This window comes from Orcinus orca, chromosome 19 (genome assembly GCF_937001465.1).
Source record: "Orcinus orca chromosome 19, mOrcOrc1.1, whole genome shotgun sequence".
In the NCBI taxonomy this organism is placed as follows: domain Eukaryota; kingdom Metazoa; phylum Chordata; class Mammalia; order Artiodactyla; family Delphinidae; genus Orcinus; species Orcinus orca.
The window spans coordinates 29,338,870-29,352,510 of NC_064577.1; the positions used below are offsets into that span (position 1 = coordinate 29,338,870).

Consider the following 13,641-nt stretch of genomic DNA (forward strand, 5'->3'; position numbering starts at 1 on the left):
GGCCCCTCCAATTCTATCTGATAGTTTAGGATAAACCACGTGATATTAGCTCAAACTCTGGGGAAGGAAGGGGAGCTAGAGATTGAGTTCAATCAATGGTCAATGACTTAATCAATTGTGCCTACATAATGAAACCCTCTAGACACCCAAGCTCGGTGAGCTTCCTTGGTTGGCAGTGCTCTGCCAACAGGGTAACGTGTCCCTGAGGACGCCAGAAGCTTCAAGTTTGGTACCTCCCCACCCCACGACCTCACCCTAGGTGTCTCTCCCTGTGGCTGGTTCAGATTTGCATCCTTTTGCTAGCATTAAACTGTAATAGCAAGTACAGCGCTTTCCTGAGTTCTGTGAGCCATTCTAGAGAATTATTGAACCTGAGGGGGTAGTGGGAACCCCCGAATTTGTAGCCAGCTGGTCAAAAGTGCGTGTGGCCAGGGGACCCCCGAACTTGCTGCTGGTGTCTGGACAGTCTTGTGGAGGATGGTGGGCTTAATCTGTGAAGTTTGGCCCAACCATGGGGAGTCGGAGTCATGGCATCCTGCCTCAAGAAAAAGGGAGAGAGGAAGGGTGAGAGGCTGCTTCTTCATGAAGACTGGCTTTTCTGGAAACCAGGTGGGGGTGGGGGGGGTTGGGGACACAATGGAGTCACTGTAAAGTGTGTGGGACAGTAGAGAGGAACATCTTGTCTCCCACTTTCTGTCCGCTTGGCTGTGGGCTGGTGGAACTGCCCTGGGGCTCCTGCAGTTTGGACAGTGCCCAGAGGAGCTGGCATGGTGCGCAGTCAGCCAGGAGGCAAAGGACTGGATCCACCCATCCCCTCAGAAGATGGGTGCAACCCCACAGCCCCAGAGTCGGATCCAGAGTGTGGATGGAATTGCAGATTCTGGGATTTGGGATTGGGGAACCTCCTCAGAGAAATAAATATGGCATGAGGCCACCTCCAAAGGTCAGCAAGAATGTGGAACCAGGGGAGCCCCTTGGGAGAGAGTCTCCTCTGGCAGTCCTGTGGGGCGCCCACTTGTCCACACCAAGTCTAAGGAGCGCTGGTTCTCGGCCAGGGCAAGGTTGCTCCCAGGGGACATTGGCAATGACTGGAGACATTTTTGGTTGCACAACTTGGGAAGTACTACCGGCATCTAGTGGGCGGAGGCCAGGGATATTGCTAAACAATGCACAGGACAGGTCCCCACAACAGAGGATAATCCAGCCCCCAGTGTCAATAGTGCTGAGGACGAGAAACCCTGCTCTAGAGAATGAGTTGGGTCAGCAGTAAAGACCCAGGGCACAGGACAGCCACATCACCGCCCCCAACTAGTCACCGCAGGAAACACATCTGTTTTCTATTTCTCTCCCCTCCGCCTCAACCTCACGAAGTAAGCACAGAGCAGTGGGCGGCTTGTGAGAGATAGGCCTTGTCCCTGCTTCAGTGCTGGAGCCTGTGCTTGAGATAAGTTTCACTTTCTTTCTTTTTTTTTTTTTTTGGCCATGCCGACGGCTTGTGGTACCAGGTAATCAAACCCGGGGCCCCTGTAGTGAAAGTGCTGGGTCCTAACCCCTGGACCACCAGGGAATTCCCAAGTTTGAGTTCCTAAATGGACCAGTCTTAAACTCCTAAGTGGGGCTGCCTTAATAACAAAAAAAAGTGACTGGATCAGTGGAATCAGATTGAGGTGCCTTAATGGGGAGTCTTTCAGCCAGTAACAAAGGGGGTTTGGACAGAGCACAGCTGGCGGTAGTTACTGGAAACAAACAAACAATCAACCTTTTCTCAATGGGCACTTCAACAAGACAAGTCTTCCTAATGAAACGGGCTAAGTGTATGCATTGCTCAGCACAGTGTCTGGCACAAAATAAGAGCGTGATGAATGTCAGCACTTGTATTAAGAAGGAAGTGGAAAAGCAGCAGCTTCCGGGGGTAGAGAGAAGGCTTAAGGACGAACGCCGTCAGGCAGGGTAGTTTCAGTTAAAGCAAGGAGACCCAAAGAAGCTGGGGCATTGATCAACACGGCGCTGGGGTTCCTGAAAATATATTTGAAGGAATCTTGTTCTTAAGCTACAAACTAGTTTCCTTAAGGGTGAAGCAGTTCCCTAAATTTGTCCCAATTCTCAATTCCTAAGGTAAGTAACTGAGAGCCCCTAAATATGGCCTCCATCAGTCCCTCCTCCCCGACCATGGGGGAAGGACCCTGGTTCCATTCCCTGGAATCTGGGCTGGCCTTAGTGACTTGCTTGAGCTGTGGAATGTGGCACAAGGGATGGCCTGGGACTTCCAAAACCAGGGCGTGAGAAGCCACACAGCTTCCGCTGGGTGTCCTGGAATGATGCTCTTGAGACCTTCCCTCTGGGAACCTAGCTGCCATGTCACATGGAGAGTCCACACAGGCACTCTGGCGGACAGCCCCAGCTGAACCAGCTGACAGCCTGCCTCAATGGTCCCACAGGAGGGACCCATCTCAGATGTTCAGCCCACTGACATTGTAATCACATGAGTCCCCAAGTGAGAACCACCTGACTGAGCCCAATCAACCCACGATGGACCCAATAAATTATTGCTTCAAGCCACTACCTCTTAGGGTGGTTTCTCACTCGGAAACAGATAATTAGAACACTTCCCTAGGGAGTCAAGTACTTGAAAGGTTTCTGAAGAAACATATGGTGCTTTCTTGGATGAAAACTTACTTGTCTTTCTAGTGATTGTCCAAGAAGGGTTTGCACAAGTGGGATATCTGGGCTGGTGGAAAGATACAGGTCAAACACCATTCCAAGCCCAAGTAGCCTAGGCACAGTACCAGCTCACAAGCTGGGTAACCCTTGACACGAAAGCATTCCAGCTGCCCCTGCACCCCCCTCCCCGTCCTCCCCCACCTGCCCATTTCTTCCTCCTGTCACTCCTTTCCCATTCTTTCGTAAATTTTATTTTATTTATTTATTTATTTTTTTGCAGTACGCGGGCCTCTCACTGTTGTGGCCTCTCCCGTTGCGGAGCACAGGCTACAGACGCGCAGGCTCAGCGGCCACGGCTCACGGGCCTAACCGCTCCGTGGCACGTGGGATCTTCCCAGACCGGGGCACAAACCCGTGTCCCCTGCACCGGCAGGTGGACTCTCAACCACTGCGCCACCAGGGAAGCCCCTTCCGTAAATTTTAAAGCACTATTCCACACAACCACCATAGAAACACAGGTTCTTAGAAATCTGACCTATATCATGAAGGTACAGTGTGATGAGGTGGAGGGGGCAGGAACTTCCAAGGCTGACCCTCAGGGTGAGAGTCCTCATGGTGGGAAGGTAACTGCATCTTCCTTTCAGGGAAGGTCGAATCCCCCCGGTAATTAAATACCAATTCGATATTAAGAAAGAGCATTTTCAAAATTGTATTACTGTCCAACAGGGAAATAAGATTTAATTGAGTTTCTTTTAATTCACAAGAGCATCTGCTTTGACACACCTAGTGGGAGTGACTGTAATAACTGCAGAGCCTCCCCTCCCCCCATTTTCCTGGAGCCTGGGTGGTAGCCAGCTTTGTCACTATTCCCACATTCCCAAGCCAGTGTCTGGGAGGATGTGGGGAGAGGCTGTAATAGTATGTGTCATTTCTGTAGTATGCCTGACTCATTTCCAGACGTGAAATAGTCAGTGGGACCGTGACAATTCATGATCCTCCTGAATAAGAAAGTTTTTTGTGGCAGTTACAGAATCTCTGGGAGGCCTTTGAGTTTGCCTGCCTGCTTGGAAAACAGGCTTCATATCTTCCTTTTATGCTAAGTCAGTACTTCCCACATTTGTCTGCATATTTTTTTATTTGTCTATTTTTAATTTTTAAATTTTTTGGCCTCGCTGCACAGGATGTGGGATCCCCGACCAGGGATCAAACCTGCGTTCCCTGTATTGGAAGCACAGAGTCTTAACTGCTGGACTGCCAGGGAAGCCCTGTCTGCATATTAGAATCACTTCAGAGCTTTGAAAAACTCTGAAGCTTGGGCCACACTGCAGACCAGTTAAATCACAATCTCTGGGGGTGGGACCCAGGTATCTGTAGTACTGAAGCTCCACCGGGGGGTTCCAATGTGCTGGCTAGTTTGGGAGCCCAGGTGCCAAATGACCCAGAAAGGAGATGGGTCCATCAGCTGATCCCGTGGCTATTGCCAGCTGCCTCCTGCTGTCCTTTAGGAATATCCCGAGGCCAAACCCACTTAGAGCCCTCAGCCCTTACCACGTCTGAGCCATTTGGAAGAGCCTTCACAAATAAAAAGGGCTGGATTTAAAATTTTTCCATCTCTAATGTATTTTCACTTTGTTTAAATTTTAAGTATTTCTTCCCAAATATAAAAATACACTGCATGAGTGGTAATCTTGTGCGGGGCGGCGAGTGGCTGGGAGGGCACACCAGGGATTTCTAGGATGTGCTCTTTTATTAATGCAGGTGTGTTAGTGCATAAATTCATAGTTTATGATCTGTGTGCTTTCCTGTATATATTTATACTTCAATAAAAACTCCACACAGCAAAGTGCTTCAGTTATACACACACACACACACACACACACACACACACACACACATACACATTCTTAAAAAAAAACAAACCTCACACATATTGCATAACTATGGAGGGAAATACAGAGAAATGAAAAGAAAATAACAGTGACCAAAGATCGGCATTTAAAAAAAGATAAAAAGATCGGCATTTAGGGCCCCCACAAGGTGACACTACTTTTGAGACAAGATAAGTCCCTCCAAATAATGCCACCAAAGCACTGGCGGCCACCCCTCACCCCTGAGAGAAGAGGGAAGGAGCCTCTGAATGGTTCCATGAGGCTGACATTACTGGACTCCGAAAAATTTAGTGACAAGGAGAAAGATTCTCTCTTTGATCTAATCGGGCTCATCTGAGCCCTCTTCTGACTAGGTCTCAAACCCTGGGCTTCTGTGTCCTGCTTTGCAGAGTCCAGTTCTAGCAAGAATCCTGCCAAGTCAGTTTAGCCAGAATCCCCCATCCTCCATGTCTGGTCACCTTCAATATCTGTTGAGGTTCCCCATCCTCCATCACCCTGGGGTGATGTCTGAGCCCCCTGGCCTGCCTTTGGCAAGTTCAGGTAGGTCGGTTTAGCAAAAATCTCCCCTTTCCCCTGATGTTTCCTCTCAGTAATCTTCCATCCACTGACCCCGATCTGCTCCCTGGCTACACATTCCCACCTTTCCTTATACTCACAGTTGAGCCCAATCTCTACTCCCTCCCCCACCACTGCAAGACCCCAGGTAGTGGTCCCTGCCCCCATCAAGATGGTCCTGAAGAAGTCCTCCTTCCCCTTCTTTAACAAATGCCTGGAATAAATATCTACCACCACCCAAATCAGAATTTCAACTGCATCCTTAGAAATGGACTTTTTGTGCATCACAAAAGAATGATCCTGAAAGGGTCATGGCTGGTTCAAGTCCCTCATTGAATAAAAATAAAATAAAATTTGGGAATTCCCTGGAGGTCCAATGGTTAGGACTCTGCACTTTTATTGCCGAGGGCGCAGGTTCAATTCCTGGTCAGGGAACTAAGATCCCGCAAGCCAAGGCGTGGCCAAATTAAAAAAAAAGGAATAAATAAATAAAGTAAACGAACATTTAAAAAAAAATTCGGATGAATGCACATAACATAAAATAAACAAGTCAGTGGCATGTAGCACATTCACAATGTTGTGTAACCGTGACCTCTAACTAGTTCCAAAACAAAACCCATAATAAAACTATCACCCTAAAATAAAATCACCCCAAATACAGCCCACATCCATTAAGCAGTGCCTCCCCATACCCCGGCCAACCACCAGTCTGCTTTCTGTCTACCTATTCTGGACGTTTCCTTTAAATGGAATCCCACAATATGTGGCCTTTTGTATATGGCTTCTGTCACTCCTTTCACATAATGTTCATGCGGTTCATCCACACCGTAGCATAGATCAGGACTTCCTTACTTTTTACGGCCAGATGCTATCCCTGCGTGTGGATATGCCACATTTCTTTCACCCATTCCTCTGTTGATGGACACTTGGGTTGTTTCTACCTTTCGGTTATTGTGAATAGAGCTGCTATGAACATTCGTGTACAAGTTTTTGTGTGGACACATGTTCTCAGTTCTCTTGGGTAAGTACCCAGGAGTGAAATTGCTGGGTCATGCAGTAACTCTATGTTTAACTTTTTGAGGAACCTTGCGTCTCTCCTTTTTTTTTTGGGCCCTGCCACGTGGCATGCGGGATCTTAGCTCCCCAACCAGGGATAGACCCCGCACACCCTGCAGTGGAAGCTCAGAGTCTTTAACCACTGGATTGCCAGGGAAGTCCCAAGGCTCTCCTTTCTAAAAGATATTTTTCAGGAATTCCCTGACGGTTCAGTGCTTAGGACTCCACGCTTTCACTGCCGAGGGCTCGGGATCCCACAAGCCATGTGGCTCAGCCCAAAAGAAAAAAAACAAGATATTTTTCTTGGGGGTAGGGAGGAGGTTCAGCTAGGAATTTGGAATTAACAGATACACACCACTATATATAAAATAGAAAAACAAAGACCTACTGTATAGCACGGCGAACTATATTCAATATCTTGTAATAACCTATAATGGAAAAGACTCTGAAAAAGAATATAGGTATATGTATAACTGAATCACTTTGCTATACACCTGAAACTAATACAACATTGTAAATCAACTATACTTCAATAAAAAAAATTTTTAAGATATTTTTCTCAAGGGCTGGTGGGTATTCCAGATTTGTCTTCCACATCTCTTAGGACCATTTCTTCACGGGCGAGCTGCTAGTCATTGTTAAGTACACACAGATATCCAAGTCTTGGTTTAGAATTAGAATTAGGCTTCTGCTATTCCACTCAGGGTCCTCAGCATTTCAGAAATGCCTGAGACCTCAGAGACCTGGTCTTCAGTGTCCTGGGGTTTGCTTGTCTCCGGGCCGCCACTCAGCCTCTCCCCAGCCTGTGTGGCTCCTGCACCACTAATGGCTGCAAATCGGGGTAACAGATCCACCCCTGAGGACTCAACACACCTCTCCCCTTAGGATAACACTTACCCCTGCCAAGAGATGAAGGCGGCAGATCCGATTCCACGCTAAACATATTTTGTAGTTGGACTGTCTTCCCTTCTTAAGTGCTCAAAGTTCTCAGTCTGAGAACCGAGTGGTCACAGATACTTGTCACATGGCAACTGGAACCTCAGCTTAAAATGATAGGATCCTTAAAAAAAAAAAGATAGGGTCCTTGTGCTTGTTTGCAAATACCAAGTTCTGATGCTATGGATTTTTCTAGGTCATGCCGAGTCAGGAAGATGGATTTGTCCTTCTAACTCTGCATCAGAGCCGTCTGTCTGTCCCTCCCTCCCCGGACCCATCAGCCTGCTGCGCGGAGCCAGGAGGAGGTGGGGTGTTGGACTGTGCCCTTCCTGGGCTCCGCATCACTGCAGCAGCCACCTGGCACCCAGATAGGGCTCCCTCCCCTGGATCCGCCAGAGGGATGCAGTTGGGAGAGCAGCCCACAAGCATTTCTCTGGAGGACTTCTGTGTACAGAACCGCAACGACTGCAGCTCTAGGAAGGAGACAGCAAGAGCAAAGAAAGGATATGTTCTTCAGCCCCCACCTATACGCTCCTCACAGCTCAGGAGCGCTCTCCAAGCCCATTCCATCTTTTGTCTGTTTTTTAAAAATAATTTCACTTCTTAGTCTGTAAGCTTTGACAGGTAATCACTAGGTTCCCCATTCTGTTTTGAAACGGGGAGTTTCAGAGGAGGCTGCTAGGATCATCTGATGGTGCCTTGAAGGAGAAATGACATCTCAACTCATTTTCAAGATGCCGGTCACGTTGCTGTGGTCAGTGCTTTCGGGCAATGAGCAAAAAGAACAACGAGCCGCTTTTGGAAATGGTTCTCCTGTCGGATCAGCACAGCATCACTCCCTTGGCTGCACAAAGCCTTGGGGCACACGTGTGGAATGAGGTTACGGTGTCCCTTGCCCCGGGCCCCTCTCCTCGACCCCTGTCCAGCCCGTCCTGTATACTCATTACTTAAACTACCAAGGTTGTGTCTGGAAAGAATCGAAGGGTTTGACCTTCAGGAGGCCAGCCTCCAGGAAAGGGGAATTTCTATTCCCAGGATGTGGATAATAAGCCTCGGGCAGGCAAGCCCACTCCAGCCTCCCTCTCTGCAGCTTGGCAAAGAAGCGCGCCGGCCCCTCTTTTGCCTCCAACAAATTGGCTTCTGTGGAGGAGGCCTGAGTGGCTGCACCGTTTGGATAAAAGACGAGAGAGGGACGCATCCCCAGGTGGCCACCAGGGGCCAGCAGGGCGCCTCGAAAGGGCGTTCCCAAGGCAGAGTGAGCATCTCCGGAGGGGGTGAGCTAGGACTTCACCTTTGCTCGGAGGAAGGGATCCATCCGCAGGTACCAGGAAACCACCCTAGATCATTAGCGCTAACGCACTGTGTCCAGCCCGCTGTCTGTTTGCTTTGGGAACAACCCAAGGACATAGCTTAGCTTCAGAGAGATGTGAAAGTGGAAAACATTGCACAACAAAAAGCCCCCGGAAAACTGTGACACACCCATCCCCTCGGCCTGGACGCCAGGCTACTCCCAGATAAAAGCGGCTCGGCTCTCCTGCTGCCCGACCGACTGTGGAGGGGCCAGGCCCCTCTTCCCGCTTCCCAGAAGTTCTCCTTTTGGGAATCACCCAAAGCACCCAAAGCAGTTTGACACGTGGCTGATGGCTTCTCTTCCCTTGAATGAGAACGTTCACCAGTTACACAGTGTCTCCGAACCAGTATAAGCCAGTATAAACGAGTAAGTGATTACAAAGCACAGGTGGATGGGGTGGGGACTGGCTACAGCCTCAGAAGGGGATCATCTCTCCCCTCACAAGTAACCAGGATGGGGGATAGGGCGCTGGAGACCAGGCCAGAGCCCACGCTGGGCCCAAACCAGAGCTGCTGTCAGCGGGAGCCTGTGGAAGGTTCCTAGCCATGGTTCTCCATGTGGCTGGCCTGGTCCAGACTTACCACAGAGGACAGAAGTAGCTGGACTGTCGGGTCACATGACAGGAGCTGAGCGGACCGCACATGTTGTGTAATACCCAGCAGGCTGCGCCCTGTGGTAAGCCCTTCCTGCCAGGCTGGAAATGGATGGGCTGGTCTGCTCCCCACCCCTTCCTCAGGTGAAAAGTCCTTTGCAAACCTATAATTACTCTATTTAGTGAGGATGTCAATTTCTCTCTTGGGTAATTTGTTTTTTCCCTCCTTGGTAATTTTAAAAAATGGAAACCAGCTTTCTTTGCAGGGGCCTCTGCCGGATGAGTCAAAGACCAAAAAGTCTACAGAATCAGGTGTCGATGACCTCAGCAAGAGTGTTTTCGGTCCCACCACGACAAATGCTTATCTGGGGGAAACTAAGTTCCTGGTATGTGTTCAGTTGGTAGCACTGGGGAGGTAAGGAATGCTAGAACGAAGGTTCTGTAGCCAAGTAAGGACACGGTTCCCAGACTTTTCCTACCCAGCTGTGGTTAGCAAAATAACAGCCCCCCAAAGACGGCTGCGTCATAATCCTTGGGACCCATGAATATGTTACCTTATATGGCAAAAGGGATTTTGCAGACGCTATTAAGTTACGGCTCTTGAATGGGGAGATGATCCTGGGTTAGCCAGGTGGGGCCAATGTCATCACAGACAGGAGACCCTGTAAGAGGGAGGGAGAAAGGTCAAAGTCAGAGATGTGACAGCAGAAGCAGAAGTCAGACAGAGACCTGAAGATGCTGTGCTGCCGCCTTCGGAGGTGAAGGAGGGCGTCCTGAACTGAGGAATGCAGGTCTCTAGAAGCTAGAGCAGGAAGACAGCACAGCCCCGTCAATCCGTTTTAAACTTCTGACCTTCAGTACTGCAGGATAATAAAGTGGTGCAGCGACAGGAACCCGGTGCACTAACACAAAACTCAGCTTTGTTCTTCCGAGGCCTGGGGAATAAACGCACCTGCTCAGGATGCCAGAGATGCCATAAGCCAAGGTATGAGGTAAGATCTGAAAGTCAAGGTAGCCGGGGCAGTGTGCAAGCCTGGGCAAAGCCACCCGGCAGCCAGCACAGATATAAACAATTCCTCCCAACAGCGGAGGCGGGCAGGTCCAGCTCCCAGACACCTTTCCTGCGACACCCACACGAGCGTGCACTGTTGTCCTCTTTGGGGACACCTAGTATTGTTAGATTTTTTTTAGTTTAAAATGGATACCTCCATTCACACTAGAGTCCTGATAACTTATTGGTTTTCCCTCCCAGAGTAATTTGCTTTCGAAAAAGAACATGCCCGACAGAAGAGAAGGCAGACCCTAAAAGAACACATCTCAGCCAGACCTTTCAAAAGGGAAGAGGGCCGTGTGACGATGAGGGCAGAGTCTGGGTGATGCATGTACAGGTCAAGGAACACCAGAGTTTGCCAGCCAACCACCAGAGCGAGGAGAGCAGCCTGGGACAGACTCCCCCTCACAGCCCTCCAAAGGAACCGACCCTACCAACATCTTCATCTTGGATTTCTTGAGAACAGTGACACAGTAAATTTCTGTTAAGCCACCCAGTTTGTGGCACCTTGTTGCGATGATCCCAGGAAACTAATACAAATGCCTTCAGATGCCGGGCAAGCATCTGAAATGAATGAAGCGGGTGAGGCTCGCAGGCTTCCATGGGGAGGGCTGTGCCCGCGAATTCCCCTGAAAGGGATGTGTCCCTCTCAGCAGGCCTGCGGGTGGGGGTGTGTGGCAGGCAGAGCCCAGAGGCCCAGAAGAGACTTTGGTTCCCAGCCCTGGCGAGGACACCCGTGAGGAGAAGTAGGCCACGCAAGAGGTCGAGTTAGGCTCCCTCCACCACACCCAGGGTGGCTGAACCGCCGCAGGGACAGAAACCCGTAACATTCCCTGCGAGTAGCCAAGGATCTTGTGTGACCGGTCTGCTGTCCTGGATATCCATGTGTGGCACGCTCCTCAGTGCCTGGCACGGTCGCCAGGATCTCAGAATGGAAAACCACATCTGGGGCTGTCCCAGAACACAAGTCTTAAAAACAGTTTGCAGGACATCCCTGCAAACTGCGGGCCGGTGGTTAAGACCCCACGCTTCCAAAGCAGGGGACAGGGGTTCGATCCCTGGTCCGGGGGCTAAGATCCCACAAGCCGCGCGGCGCGGCTAAAACAACAACCACCAAAACCAACCAAACAAAAAAATACATTAAAAAAACAACAACAACACAGTTTGCAGGGCTGGATACCTCCCTTCCCCTGCCCTTGCAGCCTCCCAGGCAGAAAGGACTTGAGGTCAAGGGAGGCCTCGAGGTCCTCCAGTTCAACTTGGGGGCTGAAAACCTCAGGAACAGGTGAGATGACAGGAAGCCTCTCCTAATAAAAGCAAGTCATTTGCCGTCTGGCGGCCTTGGCTCCAAGTTTCCAGAGAGCCGGGCCAGGCCCCGTGAATGCCTGCTTTCTTTCTCTGAAGAAGAAAAAAAAGGGGGTTCTCAGGTGTGTCCACCTGGGAAGGCTGCCCTCAAGGAGGAAGGAGGGTGGCTGGGGGAGATGGAAAGGCAGTCTCTTTCACCTGGGAGACAGGTGTTACCTGCGGTTGGCGATCAGCACAGATCAAGCCTGACTCCAGAGGCCCTTGGCCACAGCAGCTAGTTGCTTAATCAGAACCTGGATGATGAAGCCTGGAGAGGGCTTCGGGTTGCTTCCTCTTTCCCAGGGAGACCCAGCAGCTGGGTTACTGGGGCAGCTCTGTGGCAAGCAACCCACCCGGCCGACAGATACTCAGAGATCAGCTAGAAGCCTGGGGTCAGCTGGGCCTCTCAGCCTGGGGGTTGGGACCTGTGTTTGCTTCTCAGCTCTGTCGGGAACTGGTTCCGTGGCTTAGGCGAGACCCTTCACCTCTCAGGGTTTCAGTTCCCCGTTATCAAAGGGGCAAAGCATCTTGCTTTTGCTCAATCTTGTCTCTTGGGCCAGGGACGCTGATGAGTGTTTCTGGAGATGAAATAAAGCTCTTTAGAGAGGGGCTGGAGGGCGGTGTGGGCCTGGAGGGAGGCAGCCTGGAGGGGGGAGGTGACGGACAAGAATGAGGAGGGCAGAGCAGGGACCGTGGGGGTGGGGGCGGGGGCGAGGCCGCTGGGAGGACAGAGCAGCCATTGTGCAGACTGGAACCGGGGCCAGAGGGCTCGGACCTTCACCTCCCTCCCGCTGGGCCCCCAGAGGCCGGATAATGAACCCAGCAGGCTGCTCCGCCTCCCTCGTCGCTCGGTTTCCAGTCAACCCCGCCCCCGTCCGGCCCCACGACCCCAAGGGCTCCAGCCCGGGGCGCTGGGAGGCGGAGGGACCCAGTGGCAGGTGGGCTTTCTCCCTGCGGACTCCTGCACAGCCAGGTCTTCCTTTCCCGAGGGCCTCAGTTTCCCACCAGACTCCAAGGTTTAAGGCAGCGGCTTTTCAGGACTGATGGAAGTGCCCTCCCGAGCGGGGGAGAAGGGGGAGGCTGCCCTGGCGGTCTCCGCAGCACCCTCCCTCCAAGACTGAGATCTCGGGGAGCACCCCGCCCGCGTCCCGCGTCTTCTAGGCGCCAAAGCCCCGACTTTGACCGGAGTCCTGGCAGGAGGAGAAGGCAGGCGAAGGGGGAGGAGAGGGATCGAGCCCCGGCTCCCGCAAGGAGCCCCCTCCTCCCGCAGGCGCTTGAGTCTCCGCGTCGCGTGACCGCGGCACTGCGGCTGCAGCGCCGCGCTCCCCTCCTGGCGCCGGATTCCTGGGGGTTGCGGGTGGGGGCCTGTAGGTTCAAGATCAGACCTCAGCGGACACCCGCCGCGTCCCTGCGAGAGGGCGATGCCGCCCCGCCCCCGCTTCCTCGCCCGGTTCCTAGTTTCGCATGGTTTCTCGACCCGTGAAAGCGTCGCTGAGTCACCTTCCCGGAACACGCTCGGGACGCTCAGGACCCAGCCAGGGCTGCCCGGGGGCCACGCAGGACGGAGGTGGCCACCACCCGGACGCGTGCCAGGCCAACGCGTCCCAGCCTGCGCCTCCCCTCTACGTGGGGACACTTGGGCCCCGCCCTCCTCCCCTCCCAGGTGTTGGGAAACGGGGCCGGGCCGCCTGGGTCCTCTGTAAGAGATGCGGCGGAGGCGCGCCCGAGTTACCGGGGCCGCAGAGACCTGCCTCTTCTCGACTTGAGGCGATGGGAAGAGAGTTGTGAGCGGGTGTCGGTGGGGGCAGGTGTGGGCGCGTGAGCACTTTGCAGCCTGGGCCTGTACCACCTCAGCCTCCTACAGCGGTTTGGTTTTTCCTAACTTTGGCCCTACCTGGTCAGGTCGCCAAGTCCGCCTTGGTAACTTCCTCCTCTGGGTCGCCGCCAACAGCCCCCCAGGGAGTTTACTCGAGTTGGTCGCGGACAAGTTCAGGTCAGACACTTACTTGCCGGTGATATGTTTATCACACAAGCACCGATACACGAGTCCTGGGCCCGTTTGCATCTTCCCACTGAGCCAGTGGAGGCGGCGGAGGACACGCCCCCGATGCTTGGCTGCCCAATGCGGATGGGGACCCCAAGACCTGTTTACACCGCCGAGCTCCTCTCGGGTGCGTGGGCCTGGATCGCCCGCTGCGGAGCAGCT

At 52.2% G+C, this 13,641-nt stretch overlaps 1 protein-coding gene and 1 non-coding gene across 2 annotated transcripts in view; one reads left to right on the top strand and one right to left on the bottom strand.

Annotated features, from left to right (window-relative positions):
- PRPSAP1 (phosphoribosyl pyrophosphate synthetase associated protein 1) overlaps nt 1-13,581 on the bottom strand; it is a 51,638-nt gene extending 38,057 nt beyond the window's left edge. Inside the window, exons 1-3 of the mRNA XM_049702028.1 lie at nt 13,442-13,581; nt 9,595-12,800; nt 7,059-7,221 (exon numbers count right to left, since the gene is read on the bottom strand). The gene's annotated coding sequence lies outside the window, so the exon portion shown is untranslated. The remainder of the gene's footprint in view (nt 1-7,058; nt 7,222-9,594; nt 12,801-13,441) is intronic.
- Nucleotides 5,468-5,540, top strand: TRNAK-UUU (transfer RNA lysine (anticodon UUU)). The gene has a single exon. It is a non-coding gene; the product is annotated as a tRNA-Lys (tRNA).
- Nucleotides 13,582-13,641: the final 60 nt, after the last annotated feature.